At 44.6% G+C, this 20,573-nt stretch overlaps 1 pseudogene; it reads right to left on the reverse strand.

Moving 5' to 3' along the window:
* Positions 1–7,432: 7,432 nt before the first annotated feature.
* LOC135886151 (olfactory receptor 10A7-like) lies at positions 7,433–12,876 on the reverse strand (annotated as a pseudogene).
* Positions 12,877–20,573: the final 7,697 nt, after the last annotated feature.

The raw sequence follows: 20,573 nt of genomic DNA on the forward strand, positions 1-20,573 counted from the left end.
CATTGTATAGGCCAGTCACCGTTTGAAATGCAGTTTTGGGAAGGCTACCCCTAGATAAATTTCCTTCCTACTGTGAGGACGAAGACATGGAGACTCGGCGTGAAAGAGGCTCCATCTTGTTTGCTAAAATGCCAATTGATCTGTTCTGCCCTCCCACCCCCTTCGCTGCCAAACAATGTCCTGAGTTCAGGTCAGGCTCAGCTAACCCTGATCCCGCCACCATCACTGACTGAGCCTGAACAGGCAGGGCAGGGCCACTCATAAGTCATTGTCAGACAGCCTCTCACTGAGTGTCTCTTTTCATCTCCATCCCAGCTGCATTCCCTCGCTCATATTTCTGCTCCATTTCCACTGAGTGGTCGGTTCAGTTCACAGCCCAGTTAGAGGTGTAATTCCAATGTCAGACACTAGGAAACTTTCACCTTCTCTGCATGTGTTCAGGCTCTTATTCAGTAGACAGCCTGCCTCTCCCTAAGGAATCTATCTACCCCCCCATGGCCATAGTACCTGGCTGACCCACAGTCTATAATGTATTTATCCTCTCAACATCCCCAGGAGGTGGTCAACCACCACAATTTTTTGGCAAAGAAACTATTGAAATGGATTTTTTCACCCAATTCTAAGGCCAAATGCGAGAGTGATACCCTATGTACTTTCTCCTGCTTTCATGGCTTCCAACTGTTTCCCTTCTCTCTGTCCCTCATCTCCTCTTGCAGTGTAGCTCCCCCCTTACTTTTCTCTTTCCAAGTAACAAAATACTTCCTAACTAAACCTCAGACCAATGCAATAATCACACTTAAAACCAAAAATGCCCGCCTCTTATGTGACATTTAGAAACTGAGATTCTCTTTCCTCTGTGTGTTCGCTATATCTCTGGTTGGCTGAACTCATTTTCACTTTTTTTTATCATTTCCACTGGTAATAGTGATGTTTATTTTTAAGCAATTTTATTCTTTTTATTCATTTAAATTTTCACCATGTTGGGGGAAATTATGTAGTGGGGATCAGACAATGCTTTAATGACAGGAGCTGTTGAGACTCAAAAAGTTAAAGCTTTATAACTGTTAAAATACAAATACTTAACATCACGTGTCAAAATATATCCTTAAATCAAACTTTAATAAGTTCTCAAGCATCGTGTACCTTACTTTGCCTATCTGCACATTTTTATTATGATGGATGGAAAAATTATTGTCCTTTTTCTGTCTGCGGTGAAATCCAACTTTACCAACATTTACCAATAAAAATCTAAAATCCTTCCCTGCCTATTTATAGCCCTGTCCACACCCCGGGTTTGTCGTGTCTACTAAGATTGGAAACTCTTTGAGACTCACTCTCACTCTGGGTTTTTTTTCAGAATTACTGCTGCTCCCTACTGCCCATTATACAGTATAGCCGCCTCTTCCCCGCCCCTATACTCTACTGCCTCTAGTGCCCGTTATATAGTATAGCTGCCTCTGCCCCGCCCCCATACTCTGCTGCCCCAGTGCCCATTATATGGTATAGCCGCCCCTTCCCTGCCCCTCACCCTCTGCTGCCCCTAGTGCCTATTATACAGTTTAGCCGCCCCTTCTCTACCCCTCACCTTCTGCTGCCCCTAGTGACCATTATACAGTATAGCCACGCTTTTCCATCCCTCACCCTCTACCAGGGTAGCCGTTATACAACACAGCATCCGTTATCAGTTGCCTTCTTCACCGTCCAATGCCTCTTGCAGAGAATAAATGACTGTTTATCAATCCTTGCCATCTGCGTGTGGGGTCAGTATTTTGTGTCCAGTACGTAGACGGTTAAGCAATGAGAATGGGCAGGCCGTGCCCTCTCCAGGTCAGAAGGATGATGCAGTGATGGGGCACTTGACCATGATGTGGGACTCCTAGATTCCATTCTCAGTTCAGCCACAGACCTTCTGTGTGGGTCTGGGTGTGCAACATAATCTACTTTGTGCAACATGGGGATATTCCTCCCCTACCTTCTGCCAGTAATTGTGAGGTGTCCTGTCATTTAATTTTTGTGATTCAATTTTATTAATTTTCAGAGGGAAACAACCAATAAACATTGTGACAGCCTGTCCGTGGTAACCAGTACCACAGATTTCATAGGATAGGCAATAGAATTATGCCATTATGCAACTTTACCTCTTGTCAAATACGCAAGAGAAGAGAATACAAAATCAGACAAACGTTGCACATGTGAGGGCGGGGGTAACAATCCTAAAAAAAAAAAAAAGACAGACAAATTGGGAATAAGAGAATGTGGGGAAAACAGGGGATAAGTGCAAAGGAAAAAGCAGAGGTCAGGTGGAAGGGAAGTCTGGAATTATTTCCGCATTCTTTATCCAAATGTTTTCAAAAATGGGGTCCAAATTTCTTCAAATTCACATAGCTGCTCTATATGAAAATGAACTATTCTTTCTTGAGGTATCTCATTATTAATGACTGTGGGGTATTTAGTTAGTATTTTGGGGAGGACCTGGTAATGGAGCTAGGGTGACATGAACTGACCATTTCCCGCCATTGAAAATACAACAGGTTATGAACATTCTGTGCACTCTGAAAAATCTATGTGTCTCAAGTGGGGCTACCCAATGGCTGAGACACTGAAAAATAAATATATGCTTTCAAATATTTTGTCATTCATAGAATCATAGAATCATAGAAGATTAGGGTTGGACTAATCTAGTCCAACCCCTGATCAAAGCAGGACCAACTCCAACTAAATCATCCCAACCAGGGCTTTGTCAAGCCGGGCCTTAAAAACCTCTAAGGATGGCAATTCCACCACCTCCCTAGGTAACCCATTCCAGTGCTTCACCACCCTACTAGTGAAATAGATTTTTCTAATATCCAAACCTAGACCTCCCCAACTGCAAGTTGAGACCATGGCTCCTTGTTCTGTCATCTGCCACCACTAAGAGCAGCCTAGTTCCACCTTCTTTTGTTACCTGTCAGCTCTGTGTTCTTGGGGAACCAGGGTGCAATTCCCAGCATGTCTGACTCGCAAAATACCTCTTCCCCTGCCAGCCGCTGCTTGAACCAAAAATGATCAGAAGAAAGTCTTACAAAAAGCAATGAAAAGGCAGGGAAAGACACACCTAAACCCATAGTCGCCAACTTTCCCCGGCACCGGTGGGTGCTCGCACCCCCCCCGCCTCTGGCCCCGCCCCGACTCCACCTTTTCCTGCTCCTTGCCCCACCCCTATTCCAACCCCTTCCCCAAAGTCCCCGCCCCAACTCCACCCCCTCCCTGCCCCTATTGGACCCCTTCCCCAAATCTGCCCGCCCTGCCTCTTCCCCAAGCATGCCGTGTTCCCCCTCTCTCTCCCCCCTCCGTGGGTGTGTTTTTTGGTTTCCTCATTCACTCTGCAGCAACGCTCCTCGTGCCTAAGCTAAAAGATCCCTGCAGTACCCAAAAATCCTGTGGGGTTTGCTCATCAATTGTAACGTGAAAGTGGGGATAGGGACGTGCTGAACCTGGGACATATGAGGGTTGGCAGCTGAGAAGTGCTGCTCGACCAAGTCTGCTGAGTCCAGGGGCATATGAGGGTGACAGCTTGGAAGTGCTGCTCAACCCAGACTGCTCAGGCATGCTCTGTTCTGGTTCGGTATCGATGGCATATGAGGGCGACAGCTTGGAGGTGCTGTTCAACCCAGCCTGCTGAGTCCAGGGACATATAAGTGGTCAATTTGGGAGTGCTGATTAACCCGGTCCTCTCAGACACACTCTGTTAATGTGTGTGTGTATGTGTGTGTGTGTGTGTGTATGTTCGACTGATCCTGGAGCTGGAAGAACCCAGCCCTGGGGAACCTAGGTCCTACTTCTTTCCCCCTCATATTAGCCTCCCAGGGGATCCTGCCCATCAGTTCCCTGATGGAGTCAATGTCTGCTTTTCTGAAGTCCAGGGTCTGTATTCTGCTCAGGGATTTCAGCTGGAATTTTCAAGGGACTTAAGGGAGTTAGATAATTAAGTCCCATTGAAAGCTGGACACTTATTCCTCTTAGAATCCTTTGAAAATCTGGGCGTAAATGGTTCTTTTCTATTATGTTCTTATTTGGGCTCGGAGTATGGAGAGGGCAGGCAAAAAAACCTTCAAAAACACTCAAAGACAACATGAAGAAGTGGAATGTTGACATAAACTCAAGGGAAACCCAAGCCTGTGATTGACCAAAATGGAAAAAGACTTTGCAGGAAGGGGGCCAGTATTTTGAGATCCAATGGAGACAACAGGAAATGGAGAACCAGGAAAGGAGTAAAGAATGTGCTGTAGCCCGACTTACAAATCCAGATCTGCCCCTTCCATTGGGAAATGCCTGCCCCAATTCTGACAAGCTCTGTGGATTCTGAATAGGCCTGATTAGACACCTGGAGATCCACCACCAATAACCGGCTCTCATTTTATTGGAAGACAATCATCCCCAAACTCCGAGGGATCAACAATGAGCATATGGAATTTCCTAACTCAAAATAGGTACCATGCAGGTCAGTTTTAGTCTGAAAATAAAGATCCTGGCATTGATTGATCTTACCATTTCAGATCATTGCATGTCTTAAAATACAAAAGCAGCACATTCTCAAAGACCTAGCCAATAAAACAATGAATCAGCTGTGCATCTCACCATTTTCGCTTTATACAGAAAGAAAAAAAACCTTTTGATTGCTGATTTCTTGTAAAATCTAGACATTTGCTGACCATTTTTCCTATAGTCTCCTTCACCTCTGTGTTTCTCAGGCTGTATATGAAGGGATTGGCCATAGGAGTCAGAACTGTGTAGAAGACAGAGAACACTTTGTTCAGGGCTCTCAGTGTGTTGGTTTTCGGTAGCATGTAGAGAATCATTATAATCCCATAGAAAATTGTCACCATGATGAGGTGAGAGGAGCATGTGGAAAAGGCCTTTTGCCTCCCAGTGTGGGAAGGGATTCTCAGGATGGTGGTGACATTACATACATAGGGTGCCACTGTTAATACAAATGGGAGCAGAGTGAATATAGCAGCCAGGAAGGTAATGACAAGCTCTATCTGGTTGGTGTCACAGCAGTAAAGAAACGATCAATTTCATTGGAGTCACAGAAAATTAATTGCAACATAAGAACTATTACTAAGATCATGGCCAGAAATCCATGTATCCAAGACCCAGCTGCTAGCTGCCATTCATGAGGGCTGCATAATGCACCGGCTTGCATATTACTGAGTACCGATCATAAGATATCACTGCTAGCAGATAGCATTCTGCACTTGCAAAGAAACCAATAAAATAATATTGTGTCATACAACCACTGATGGAAATGTTCTTCTCCCCAGTCAGAAGACTGGCCAGAACTCTGGGCAGAATGGTTGAGATGTAGCAGGTCTCCAAGCAGGACAAGTTCCATAAGAAGAAGTACATGGGGGGTGTGAAGGTATTGATCAGCGACAGCTACCATGATGAGGAGGATGAAGAGGAAGATTTCCAGCTCAGGGAGATCCCCGAATCCCAGGAGGATGAATTCTGTGCTGGACATTTGATTTCCCCAATCTGTGTTTTCCATGGAGTGTATCTAGGAAGAATAAAACCATAAAAGAGAAAAAATAACAATATTTGGTTTTGTAAGCTCATCTCTTCTCAAGACAAAATTGTCCAAAATTTTCCAAATATTACTGAGAAAAAACTGATATTTTTCTATAAACCATAACAATCATAAGAACGGCCATACTGGGTCAGACCAAAGGTCCATCTAGCCCTGTACCCTGTCTTCTGATAGTGGCCAATGCCAGGTGTCCCAGAGGGAACAGAATAGGCAATCATCAAGTGATTCATCCCGTCACCCATTCCCAGCTTCTCAGAAGTCTGACACCCCAATTAGAATCTCTCTCCTGTTATTCATAGATTCCAAGGCCAGAAGGGTCCATGTGTTCATCCATTCTGAACCGTTGTGTAACATAGCCCATTAGAATTTCCTGAATTAATTCCTGTCTGAACTACAGCACACCCTTTGGAAAAAACATCCAACCTTGATTTGAAAATTGCCAGAGATGGAGAATCCACCACAACCTTTTGGTAAATTATTCCAATGATTAATTACCCTCACTGGTAAAAAATTGTGCCTTATTTAAAGACCCTGCCCTCACTGGTTCTCCAGAAGAGAGCTGAGGTATTTTCCACACACTGGATTCCTGGTATTTTCCCTTTGAGCACCAGACCACTGTGTTCTGTCTATTACTACTGTGTTTGAGTTCCTGCAAGATTTAAACCCTAGCTACCTTTTATCAATCAGAGAAGGTGAAGCTTCAATTGCTAATGCTCCATTGCTAAAGCACTTTGATATCCCTGTTGGGAAGGTGATATATAAATGCAAAGTAGAAGCAGTTTGGGAGTGGATGCTTACCTCTATCCACAGGACAGTTCAAGCTTGAATTGATGAACTCCTATTTTTCAGGGTTTGGGGAACAGGGCTCAGATTCCAGTGAGGTTCTTGTCTTTCGTCATTCTACAGAAATTGGATCTTCTCAGTAAAGAGACCTGCATCTACCTCTGATGTCTTCACTCTTTTTACTATGGCCCCACTTCAGCCATTTTCCCACTTGGTTAATTTTGTTTCTCCAAAGTTTTGGGGCTGCCAATGCTCAATGGGACTTATATAATAGGACTTGCATATGATGTTCCTAGTATAATTGCATCTTTTTTTTTTAAGTCTAATGATCCTATGGGGGAAATATTTTAGATGATGATTAAACACCAGCTTACATTTTTTGGAAGATACCTGTCCCAGGAGATGGGCTGTTATAATGTACTTGCACTGCCTCTTTATTAATATTCAATAGATGCTGCCATCTAGTGGGCATTTCAGAGAATCCATCCCATAATTCATAGTGAACATTTTACAGCATCACTGTCTTTTTCCTGATGGTTTATTGGCTACTGAAATCCATTGGTCACTATTTACTATTTCTGATCTCTCATTTCTGCCACACTCTACCACCATCTAGGGATGATTTCACAGCACGACAGCCCGTTACTCTCTTTTAACCCTGTGCTCTCCTCAAGTGGATTCTTCTTCTTTTTCTTCTTGCTATAGCTGCCTCTTTCCAATGCTTTACTCTCTTGTGCCCCCTGCTGCCCACTATTCAATATAACAGCCCATTTCTCATTCCTTAATGTCTGCTACTATGCACAGTTCATTAGTTACCATCAAGGTCCTTTTCTCTTCAGGGGCCTTTCCTCACCACTCATACACCGTTCTACAGTTTTATCTCTCCTTCCACTTCCCTCCTAATGGTCATTTGGCAGCATAACTCCTCCTTTCTTCCACTTCTATTTCAGCGGCTATCCATTGTTGAGCACCTGCACACCTGTCACATTCCTCTGCCCTCTAGTGGCCCCAGACAGCATAATCACATATTTCCTCACTTCTTACCTTCTACTAGGTTTGCACTGTTATAGCCACTGGGAATCAAATCACCATCAGCACAATTGCAATATTGGCTGCAACAGCAGATACAACAGCAGCAGCAGCAGATCTCAGAGGTTTACCCAGGTTTCCCATCAGTCCATTGCATTCCTTATGATATGGGATCTGTTTCCAGTGGAAATGCAGAGATTGAACCTAGAGTCACAGAAGCTCAGTGGCTTTCCAGGTTGAGATTCTCAGAGGGGTCTAAGGGAGCCCAGGGCCCTACTTCCATTCCCAAAGGGATTTGGGTGCCTAAATCCACTAGGTCTCATGCGAAATCCATTTGGCAGAGTTGGAGCCCTAGAATTCTCAATCATGTTTGGCTCCCCAGCCTCTGGCAAGCCCTGACATGCTCCCAGTGACTAAGCCAGCACTGCCGTGTTTTCCATCACAGGAGTTCTGCCTGTTGCTAGGTGGTAGCCACTTCCTCTGGCCATAGGTTGCCTCATGCCCCAAGGAGAGGGCCCTGCATGAAGCAGAGTGGTCTGGGGCTAACTAGACACCATGCCCTGAGAATTAGCCCTCTCGGGACTTGAGCTTTTTGTAGTCATTTTGGGAAAACTCATTGTAGCAGCTCCCTTCCTTTCAACAGCTCACAGCAGTCGGGCAGCTTCTCCCCTGCAGTGCCATGTGCCAAGTCACTTCTTGGTGACTATTTGAAAGGCACAGCCCCAGGAACGGCCTGAGTTCTACATGTGCGCATCTCCTACTGCCTAGCAAACCCCCAGCTGGGTATGACTGTCTCCGCTGACCTGGGCTCTGAGTCTGCTTCTTTGTGGTTGCTGCACCTCCCTGCACCATGGGCCTGATGAACGTCGTGCTGGTGCTTTGCCAGAGCTGGTCACAGCTGGGAGTAGCCCAGATACGAGCTATGAAGCTCTTCCTGGTGAAGTGCCCAGAGGTCACTGCTGGGGCCTGGCTGTTGCCTCCAGGCTGTGTGAGCGCAATGGAGGCAGGTGGTTTGCAGGGGACATAGAATCATAGAATCATGGCCATTATCTTTGAAAATTCGTGGCGATTGGGGGAGGATCCAGATGATTGGAAAAAGGCAAATATAGTGCCCATATTTAAAAAAGGGAAGAAAGAGAACCCGGGGAACTACAGACTGGTCAGCCTCACTTCAGTCCCTGGCAAAATCATGGAGCAGGTCCTCAAGGAATCCATATTGAAGCACTTGGAGGAGAGGAAGGTGATCAGAAACAGTCAACATTGATTCACCAAGGGCAAGTCATGCCTGACCAACCTGATTGCCTTCTATGATGAGATAACTGGCTCTGTGGATATGGGGAAAGTGGTGGATGTGATATATCTTGACTTAAGCAAAGCTTTTGATACAGTCTCCCACAGTATTCTTGCCAGCAAGTTAAAAAAGTATGGATTGGATGAATGGATTATAAGGTGGATAGAAAGCTGGCTAGATTGTCAGGCTCAACGGGTAATGATCAATGTCTTGATGTCTAGTTGGCAGCCGGTATCAAGCGGAGTGCCCCAGGTCCTGGGGCCAGTTTTGTTAAACATCTTTATTAATGATCTGGATGATGGGATGAATTGCACCCTCAGCCAGTTTGCAGATGACACTAAGCTGGGGGGAGAGGTAGATATGTTGGAGAGTAGGAATAGGGTCCAGAGTTACCTAGACAAATTGGAGGATTGGGCCAAAAGAAATCTGATGAGGTTCAACAAGGACAAGTGCAGAGTCCTGCACTTAGGAAGGAAGAATCCCATGCACTGCTACAAGTTGGGGACTGACTGGCTAAGCAGCAGTTCTGCAGAAAAGGACCTGGGGATTACAGTGTACGAGAAGCTGGATATGTGTGCACAGTAGCAGTGTGCCCTTGTTACTAAGAAGGCCAACGGCATATTGGGCTGTATTAGTAGGAGCATTGCCAGCGGATTGAGGGAAGGGATTGGACTAAATGACCTCCTGAGGTCTCTTCCAAATCAAATAGTCTATGATTCTATGATCATTCTGTATGTATGTATGTATGCCCCACATTTTCTAGTGCCCTATGCAGCTGCATACTTTGCGTATGGGTAGGGATGGCCCTGGTCAGGGGATGTAAATAAAAGGTTATTTGGTAAGGATCAAACATAGGACCTTGAGTACCACAGCCCAGGACTGTAATTGTTTGAAGAGTCTCTTTGTTTTGTAGAGTGCCTCGCACAATGGGGTGCTGTTCCATGAATGGAGGGTCTAGGTGCTACAATGATATGAAGAAGAGTGGAACAGCCCCTCTATCAGGCCAGTAATTGAGCTTGTGTCACTATAGAAAAAGTGGAAGAATGAATGAGACTTACAGGTGCTTAGAATTTATTTGTCAAAATATTTCAAAAGTTTGTATTCCACTTTCCTCTTCATAGAAATCTACGGGGTTAATTTCATGGAGAAACAGAGAGAGAGAAAAGAGGCTGGAATTTGCAAAGGAGCCTAAGAGAGTTAGGTGCCCAAATTCTATTCAACTGGAGTTGGATGCATAGCTACCACTGCTTCTGGGGGACCCAATTCCCATTGAATGGGATCTGTGTGCCTACTTCTTTTAGGCTTGTCCCTGCCAGCAGGTATATGGGATCTTGGGGAGCAATTACCACACAGGTGGGGTGCCAATTAATTTCTTTATTAAAGGAAAAAGGAAGTGGTGGGAATTTAACAATGAAATACGATGGGATGGGGTGTATAGGGTGTTTACAATAGACAATGATGGGGGGGTTCTTCTACTAAATGTGATAGGGGGTTTCAATAGTGGGGTACAATACAGTGGGGTACAATACAGTTGGTAACCAATTAACACTGAAGTATAAATGTAACAGGTAGCTAACAATTTCTATGTAAAGAGTGTGTCACAGCAGCATATAACCAACTAACAGTATGGGTAAAATGTGTTAAATAACCAACAACTTTAGGTAAAAAAATGTGTCACAGTGGTGTAAATGTAAAATGTGAGGTGTGTTAGAGAGAAAAGGGGTAACCAATGGGGTTTTATGCTAGAAAGAGAGAGAGCAGACAGGCTGCAAGTTTAAACCGCAGAGAGAAAAAGAGAGAGAGAGAGAAAGAAAGTGGCAGAGAAGTGAGGTTGGGGGATGGGGGAAGAGGAGCACGTGGTGGAGCAGAGGCCAAAGGCAGAGGGAGATTTAAACTCAGGGAGACACAGAGAGCAGACAGGCTGCAAGTTTAAACAGCAGAGAGACAATTATACAAAACACAGCAAAATCTTATCTATGATTTAACTTAACCAAAACTACACAAATTAGCAAGTAACAAAACACAATGCAACAGTTCTTTAAGCCTAACTTACAGGGTACAATGCAAGCAATTTTCTAAACCTAACTTAACTACAGCTATGCAAAATGAAATTACAACTTATCTAGACTAAAGGACAAAATCTAACCTAATGGGTGCACCTTATACTAGGGGTAGTTCCAGAGGGCAGAGTGGTGTGTGCCCAGGATACAGCTCCAAGGGGGGAGGGGGATTTAACTAGTGGTGGCTGCAAGCTGGCAGCCCAGGATACAGTCCAGGAAGGCACAGGCTTATTTCTAGCAGCAAAGGCGCTGCAAAGCAAGAAAGAGATTACAGATACAGACCAAGGAGTTTAAGAGAGGTTTTAAGACACAGACCAAGGTTTAGCTTTAGTCTGTGTGCTGGGGAAACAGAGCCAGCAGCTAAAGTAATAAAAGTATAGAAAGTTTCACAGAGGGATTCTTACCAGTCCCCAAGGCAGCAGCAAAGGCAGAAGCAGCAACAACATCAGAAGAAGCAAGGGGGGCTCGGTACGGTCTTGATAATCAGGAGGTCTCTCAGGCAGCAATTTGTTCTTCGGGGGGGGGGTTAAAAACGGGGGTACGCTCAAAAATAAAACGAGAGCGGAGAAAGGACCCCCCAGAACCCCTGGCTGATCAGACCAGGTAGCAATGCAGGAACCTTTCTGATGTTTGTTTCAAAAATGCCTGTTCTTAAAGGCAATCTCAGGCAGTTTCCCCACCAGTAATCCTGATAGGCTCCTTCTGTCACAGGGGAGGAGATACAGGGAAAAACTGCAGGTGAGCATAGAGACATGCCTGGGCAGAGTCCTGGACCATAGGCGTGAGTTCCCACCTCAGGACTCAAAAGCACATGAGGCCTATGACTCATGCCCAGGATCTTAAAAACAAATTAGGTCTTGCAGCTCTGGACATTGCCTACCCTACACCGAGCCCAGGTTTAACAAGGTGATAACAGGACCAACCCTTTGAACAGGGCAGTAGTCCCACTTAGCACGTAGCACAAGTGGCCATCCCTTTGAGAAGGGCAATGGCTCTTGGTAAACAACTTAAGGGGCCCTCCCTTTGAGAAGGGCAGTGGCCCTGGTAAACAACTTAACAGCCAGGGAGGGGCGGCCACAGGAGGAGAACAAAAACAAAATGGAGTAAGGGGACAGCTGTAAGAAACAAAATGGAATAGGGGGAAAGCTGTAACAGACAAGGCTCTCAACCAAAATGAGTTGCCCACATTTACACAATGAGCAGCCCTGGATATTAGAACATCTTCTCCCCAGTGCTCTCCTCACAGCCCCCTTCACCTCCTCAGTCCTAAGGCTGTAGATAATGGGGTTCAGTGTGGGCGGGAGGACAATGTATAACAGAGCAGATACTCTGTCACTGTCCCCTCCGTAACTTGACTTGGGTCGGAAATAGGTAAAGCTGCCAGAGCCGAAGAACAGAGTCACCACCACCAGGTGAGAGGAGCAGGTGGAGAAGGCTTTGTGTCTGCCTTCAGCAGAAGACATCTTGAGGATGGTGACCATGATGTGGGCATAAGACACGAGGATCATAAGGAAGGGAGCCATGACTACCAGAGCGGCCACCACAAATATCTCCACTTCGTTCGAGTAGGTATCGGTGCAGGCCAGCCTCAGCGGAGGAGGGATTTCGCAGAAGAAGTGGTGGATCTCGTGGCGCCCACAGAAGGGCAGGCTGAATATCAGCATGGTCTGCCCAAAGGAGACGGGGATGCCTGCGACATAGGATCTGGCCCCCAGCAGAACAGAGACCCTGACGCTCATGACGGCGGTGTAACATAGTGGATGGGAGATGGCCACGTAGCGGTCATAAGCCATGGCTGCCAGGCGGTAGCACTCTGTTGTGCTGAAGAATAGAGAGAAATACAGCTGAGTGGCTCAGCCAGTGAAGGAAATGCTCTTCTTCTCTGCCAGCAGGTTGGCCAGCATCTTGGGGATGGTGACGGAGGTGTAGCAGATCTCCAGGAAGGACAGGTTCCGGAGGAAGAAATACATGGGGGTGTGGAAGGTCCAGTCCAGTGTTGTGATGAGCATGATGAGGATGTTCCCCATCAGAGTGATGGTGAAGGAGGTCAGCACCAGCACAAAGAGCAACACCTGCATCTCCGAGAGGCTGGAGAATCCCAGGAGGATGAAATATGTCACTACAGTGTGGTTTCTGCCTGGCATCTCTGCAAGGTCCTTCACTGGCAGATGCGGGGAAGTTATCTAGATAATAGAGAGGAACAATAGATGTATTAGCTACCAAATACTGCTTCATTCTTTCATAGATTCTAGTCTGACTTCCTGCATATCACAGCCCAGAAAAACTCCCCGAAATTATTTCTGTTGCAACAGCTGCAAAAATATTTTTACAAAAACAGCCTGTCTCGATTTAAAAGCTTGCCATTGATGGAAAATCCACCACAGTCCTTGGTAATTAATTCCAATCCACACCTTATTTCAAGTCTGAACTTGTCTCGCTTCAGCTTCCATATCCAAATGTCTGGTTAGATAGAAAACAATTTATCTCCATGGGCTTTCATCGTGCACCTATTTCCTTTTCCTATTGAAATCTATCTGTTGAACAATACTTATCCCCATCAATATATATCTATCAATCTGCCTACCCAGATGCACACTGTTATGGGTTAAACCTCACTGAAGATAGAGAGTGTAATAGCCACCTTGCATTCAGGATAAATATATTAAAAAGTTGAGCTCCTTTATGGAATAGACAGCTGAAACAATAGAGGCCTCTCCCCAAAACAAAGCCATATGCAAGGCTGGCGTAGGAGTTTGCCAGGCAGCCCAAGGGTTGGGGGTTCCACTGTGATCCAATACTAAAGTCAGGGGTGGGGTATGGATTGGATTGGAGCAGTGTATGAGCTTCTGTACACAGGAAGTTAGTGCCTGGCAAGCCAGGGTGTGAATCTAATGCGCACCAGCTTGCTGCGCGGTAACTCAATAGGTTGACTCTGCTAAACGGCACTAAATGTTCCGTAGTGTGTTTTGACATCGTCCCATTTGCAATGGGAAACTTTCAGTGCACTGTGGCAGGATGCACCTGGCAAGTTACTCCCCGGCATGCTAGTAAGCAGGAAATTCACACCCTGGCTTAACACACACTCACTTGCTGTGTAGACAAGTCTTATTTATCTCTTTAGATAGCCATTTATGTTGCATCGTCGTGTCTCTTTCTCAGCACAGATGAATTAACCGCAATTTAAGCTGATGTGAAAAGAGCCATTCTGTTCAGCCAAGTTGGAGTTCTCTGAACATTGATTTGTTAAGAGAGCTCTATTCACCAGGCATTATAGAAAGTGTATTTCTCCTAGTCTTCTTGCCATCTCTCCTGGTTTGGCTGTTCTCCAACTATGGATCATCCCTCTCCCCCCTAGTCCAGCACTGCAGTGAAATGGAGAGTGACCATAGAGGCGAAGTGAAACCAAAAAGGTGACTGCAGCCTGAGTCCACTGCTCATTTAGAAAATTAAAAAGGACAGGAGGGGTCTGTAGGACAGTGATTTTCAACCTTTTTTCATTTGCAGACCCCTAATGGAGATGTAGACCTCTTTGGAAATCTCAGACATAGTCTGCAGACCCCCAGGGGTCCGTGGACCACAGGCTGAAAACCACTATTCTATGGTAAAAATCTTTCACTGACCCCTTAGACATATTCAGTGGACCCACAGGGATCCGTGGAATACAGATTGAAAACCACTGATTTAGGAGATATAGGTTTGGCAGTATTTGACTTTTGTATGTATAATTTTGATGGATAATATTGTTGCCAGCACAGAGTGCCCGAGGACAGCAACAGCGAGGTTCGTGGCCCGGTGTGCTTCACGTCAATAAACACACCAGGTGGAGAAGCAAACAAAGTTTATTTGAGATCTCAAAGCGGTGCTAGGAGACAGGCATGTCTCAAATCAAGCACACTAACAGAAACAGCTTTTCTTCTTTTATACATTTTGCAGTCAAGCGTCATCCCCCCCCTTCCCCCACTACCCCACCCTCTCTCCCCATCCCTCTCTCTTCACCCCTCCCGTCCCTGGTAATAGTTACTAAGCAAATAGCAATTACATTTAAGCAGTTAGATTATTTTGGCAGCTATAAGTTTAGCTCGTTAGTAACACTTCTTGAATTACTATCTTGTCCCTTTCCTTTGATTCATTATCTTTCCTTTTAGCCAGAGGTATGCAGGCCTCATTATTACCGCTTGGTACTGGTAAGGGGGGTTACCACTGATAGCAGGCTGCTTACACATTCCACTTGCACCTGGCTTTTGAGGTCGATTAGAGTTTAAACATGGAAGGAGTTTGGTTCATTTTAGGCCTGGTGCAGGAAGGCTTCATTGACACTTGTGATTTTCCACCCTCCCGAGTTACCTGGGTGATGGTGATACCTAGTGACGTCAACAATATCAATGCTTATTTTCAAACTTTTTTCATTTGTATCTATTTAAATTTTTTGCAGTTGTGGGAAATTATTGGGGTGTGTGTCAGACACTATTTAATGACAGGTGCTGGGCTTCAAAATGTTAAAGCTTCATAACTGTTAAAATACAAACTGGCTACATTATGTCAAAAATATACAAAATAAATAGCTTCAAATCAAACGCTAATGAGTTCCCAATCAACATTGTTTTTATTTTGCCAAGCTATAAATGTTGATTATCGACGATGGAAATATTTTCTTGGCGTGTGTTTGATGAAATCGACATTTACCAATATAATCAAATCCTTCCAAGCCTACATGTATGGAAATAGGTAACATCCCATGTGAGCACCACTGGATAGCTCACAGCTATTTGAAGGGATAGCACCCAATACCTATACACTACCCCTTTCTCTGGGCACATCCTGAAAAACTTCTGCAGGCCACTCATGACTTCTCTCTCACACGCAACCCTCCTCTCTCTCTCCCTTAATGCTGCACCTGTACAAACATAAAAACTCACTCACCTACTCTATCCCACATGTGCACCTCTCTGGGGGTTCCGGGAGTTCACCTCCACCAGGTAACACATGTTAAAGGCAGTGTGTCCTATCTAGAGTAGATTTGCTACTAACATCAGCCCTTCAATCCAACCCGGACAAAGCCCCTTTCTTTGTCTCTCACACACACCCATGTTCTCTCTCTCCAGGTACCTCTGTGCTGGCAACAAAAGGTGACTCTTGAAAATGTGACAGCTGCAGCATTTTAAAATCCTAGTGATCAAGGGCAAGTTGAAACTTTAAGATGCAATAGCTGGTGTCACAATTCAGGGCAACTGCATTTATTCCCCCTCTGCGATCCCTTGAGGGCATCCACTCTAGTCTCCAGAGCCATACCTTCCCTGGGGCAGAGAGCCACGTCTCACTCCTGCCCAAGTGGGTTTTTTCCAGACGGCACAGTTCCGTGCTGTGAAAGTAGAATGAATTATATTGTAAAAATAGAATGGATTAAAGAAATGCTGTATGTACCTTTAAGCAGAAATAAGGAATGCTGAAATACAGGTGTCAGGAAAAGGAACATTTAAGGCATAAACAATGAGTCCACTTAAGCTAATGATGGAACATCAGCCGAAGATCTGTAAAAGTTAGTATGTAAATTGAATATGTATGTCTAGCCTCGGGTAAACTTGTCATTTCTGCTTTCTTTGTCCTCTTGTTAAGTTCGCGCCCTTTTATCTGTATAAAATAAGGCACTGTGAGTCATGGAGGGGGGCTCACATTATCTGGGTGTTATTAGCAGAGCGCTGTGCTAATAAAACAGAGTGGTCTGACCAACTATGAGTCCTGAGTCTAACTTTGACACTGCCTACACTGTGATCTCTCCAGCCATTCAGACTGCCTCAGCTGACCAGCGTCTGCGCTTTGCTTTCTGTTTGAAGGAGCACATTTATTCCTAAGAAAAAAGCTTTGCAGAGAAAACATATTTAAAATGATTCATGTTCCTATATGCACGTTAAAAGCTTACAATCTTGGGGAGCTGATAAAGTCCTTCCCATCCCCACCCCACCCCCAGGGAGGCTTGGGGTCCCCCCTTGGACAGAAGGTGCTGTCCGGTTGCTGGATCAGAAGGAAGTTTAAACTCAGGTCATTTATCCAAAAGTCTTTTCTTCGTCTGTTGGTGTCTGGAGAAAATTTGCCTAATCAGCCCCCACCATTCTTAGTTTTTTGAGAACTGTGGTCCCCCTCCCACATCGAATTACAGACAGTCCCCAGCCCACAATGGTACATGAACTGAAAGTAGTAAAATCTCCCAAAGATAGTGCAGGAAATTTGCCCCGTCTCTCACACCTGGCAATCAACAGTCATTATGATAATGAGCAGTCATTGGACTACAGGACAAGCATGAGAATGACTCCGCTGTCTTTCCAATAATGAACTGACCTATCGGGTGCAAGACCCAAGTTGAAGTCTGTGAAAGGCACTTTAATTAGTGATATACCAGGGAACAGCTTCAAGAGGAAAGATTAAAAGAGCTTTGCTTAGGGTTACCCCATAGCTCTGCAGTGGTCTGCTGTAATATGGGAGACCCGCAGTTCAAATCCAGCTTCCCTATCAAGCACAAAGGACAATTTAATCTGGTGTTTCTTATCCCAGCTGAGCACTGAACCAGTGGGTTAAAAATTATCAAAAGACCTTTCCCTCCCCTTGGATTTCATGCATCTATCCCTGTACAAATGCCCCAAATTCCACTTTGGATTGAGCAAAACAGGTTTTATTCAACACCCAAATGGTTGGGGTTTTTTTTAATTCTCCAATTTTTTATTGTTGCAATTTTTGGATTCAGTTGGACCCGAACTGAAATTTTGAGGGAAATTTCAGAACTGCCAGCGAACTTAAAAATTGGTCATTCCCCCAGCTCAATAGCCTTCATACCCTCCCCAAGCTCCTTATTAGGGAAATCTTGAGGTTGTAGGTGAAAATTAGGCACCCGATTCATTGGACTTTCAATGGTGTTTGAGCACCTACCTGTCCTTCCACCCCCCCAGTTACAGTAAAACAAAGCAGGGCCTTACATCTACAGCACATCCCCTTTATGCGCAGACACCAGAGGATCTGTGTGCAGATGGGGCAGGTACATTATATCTTACTTCAGTGTCACATGATTCCTGATCCCTATGGTATTAGTTCCCATGGCTCACAGGGGGATGCAGGAGCCAGCTCCTGTGTACCTCTGAGAGATCTTCCCTCTGGGGCTGAAGAAGCCTTTTGAAAATAAACACAAGTAATGGGTTTATTCCGGCTCCTTAGAAAGGAAATCAGTGGAGCGTTTGTACCAGGTCCCATTATTACTTACAAACCACGCAGGGAGTTTCCAAAAAGCTTTTTAAAATGAAGCTGAGGCAATCAGGCTCTCAGTAAAATAGATTACATTCCAATTTCCCCTGCAGCATTAAATGTTAGCAGTAACTGCAGGACTTAGCTGGAATGGCGTAGAGGGCTTTTCTAGAGGTGCTCAGAAAATGGGGCTTTTCTCTGTCACAAATGTGGATGAAAGCAGGGGAAATAATCATTTTTGTAGAAATTTTCATTGCAAAATGTGGCATTTAATCAAAAAACTGATAACTAAGGTTAAGATTTTGTCACAGTTATTTTTAGTAAAAGTCACGGACCGGTCACAGGCAATAAACAAAAATTCACAGGAGCCCATGACCTGTCCGTGACTTTTACTAAAAATAACCAGGGGGTGGGGGAGAGAAATGACAGCTAGAGTCCCATGTGGGGGATAGAGCGAGCGGCGGTAGCGCAGTCGATGGGGGAGCCGCGGCCATCGATCCCGCGCCGTGTGGACCCCAGGTAATTTGATTCAAGATACTACGAATTCAGCTACACTATTCGCGTAGCTGAAGTTGCGTATCTTGGATCGATCCTCCCCCCAGTGTAGACCAGCCCTAAGTTTCTAAGAAGCTTAGAAGCTTCTTTGGCATGGTGGGTCACCCCTCTTAGAGAGCTTAATCACTCAGGCCCTCCTATGTCCAAACTTGGTTTCCTCATCCACCAAAATGTTGGGGTACACTTACTCCATAAGCTGGTATGTTTGTACATATTGATGACATATACATACATATTAATGTCATTAGATCATTCTCATGTTTGTTATTTTAGTCCTACCGGTTATTTCGATTCTTTCCATGTGGTATACCTGTTAAGCTTAGGCTACGTCTACACTACCTGCCTGAATCGGCGAGTAGAAATCGATCTCTCAGGGATCGAATTATCGCGTCTCGTCGGGACGCGACAATCGATCCCTGAATCAACGCTTGTACTCCACCAGCGGAGGTGGTAGTAAGCGCCGTTGACGGGGGAGCCGCGGAGGTCGATTTGCCGCCGTCCTCACAGTGGGGTAAGTCGGCTCCGATACGTCGAATTCAGCTACGCTATTTGCGTAGTGAGGACGTAGCCTTACAGAGGGTATGAACTTAGGAAAGCCCCCTATGCTAAACTGCTTCAACACATCCTTTATCTAGCTAAGGACTTGTCTACACTACATGTGGAAGTCGATCTAAGCTACTCAATTTTAGTTATGTTAATAGCGTAACTCTAGTCGACATAGCTTAGATCTACTTACCGCAGGGTCCATACTAAGCTCTGTCAATGGGAGACATTCTCCCGTCAACTCCCCTTACTGTTCTCATTCTGGTAGCGTACAGGAGTCAACGGGAGAGTGATCTGCAGTTGATTTAGGGGGGTTTTCACTAGACCCACTAAATCAACCACTGATGCATTGATCGCTGTGCATCAATCCCTCGGTAAATGTAGACAATCCCTAAATTAAAGGTCGCAGCCATATATGGACCTCATGCCTTAACTCATCTTGAAAACCTGTCCCTTAGTCTGTCTGTGCCTCAGTGTTTCATCTGTGACATGAGGACAATAGCCGTTCCCTGAACCGCAGGGGTGTTGTGAGGATAAATGCATTGAAGTCTGTGTGATGCTCGAATACTGTAGTAGTGGGGGCCATATAACTGAGTGGACGCAGGGAGCACGGCACAGGAGACCCTGGTTCATATTGCTTGTGCATCATTTGGATCCAATCCTTTCCTCTAGTCACATGAGTCATTCCACTGAAGTCACATGACTAAAGTGGCGCTCTTTCCTACATGTTTAATGGATCAGGCCCTTGGCCCCTGATATTTGGATTATTATTATGATTTATTATTCACATGGTATGCAAGCGAAACAGCAATTTTCTCATTGAACTCATAGGTGGAGATCTGCTAAGAACAGATTCTCTGTTTTAAACTATGTCCGTCAAACAACTTTAAAATCACAAGACTAAAAAAAATTCTTGATTAATCACAGTTTTAATCGCACCTTTAAACTAGAATAGAATACCAATTTAAATTCAGCATGGAAGCATGTCCTTTGGAATGGTGGTAAAAGAATGAAGGGGAATAAGGGTGTGTCTCCTATCTGGCAGGGACATACTTTGTAATGCCAGCTACAACAGTGCCATGTAAAAGGCTGTTCTCACTTTTAGGTAACGTAAATAAAAAGCGGGCTGCATATCTCTGGTAAATGTAAACAAACTTGTTTGTCTTAGCAATTGGCTGAACAAGAAGTAGAACTTGTAGGCTCTAAAGTTTTCTATTGTTTTGTTTTTGAGTACAGTTATTAAAAATAATTCTTCATTTGTAAGTTGCACTTTCATGATACAGAGATTGCACTACAGTACTTGTATGAGGTGAATTAAAAATTACTATTTCTTTTGTTTCTTTTTTACAGTGCAAATATTAGTAATCCAAAATAATAATATAAACTGGTAATATAAATTTCTATTCTGTGTTGTAATGGAAATCCACATAGTTTTTAGATGTAGAAAGACATCTAAAAATATTTATAAGAAATTTAAATTGGTATTTAATTATTGTTTAACATTGCGATTAAAAGT

This window comes from Emys orbicularis, chromosome 12, assembly GCF_028017835.1.
Source record: "Emys orbicularis isolate rEmyOrb1 chromosome 12, rEmyOrb1.hap1, whole genome shotgun sequence".
NCBI lineage: Eukaryota > Metazoa > Chordata > Testudines > Emydidae > Emys > Emys orbicularis.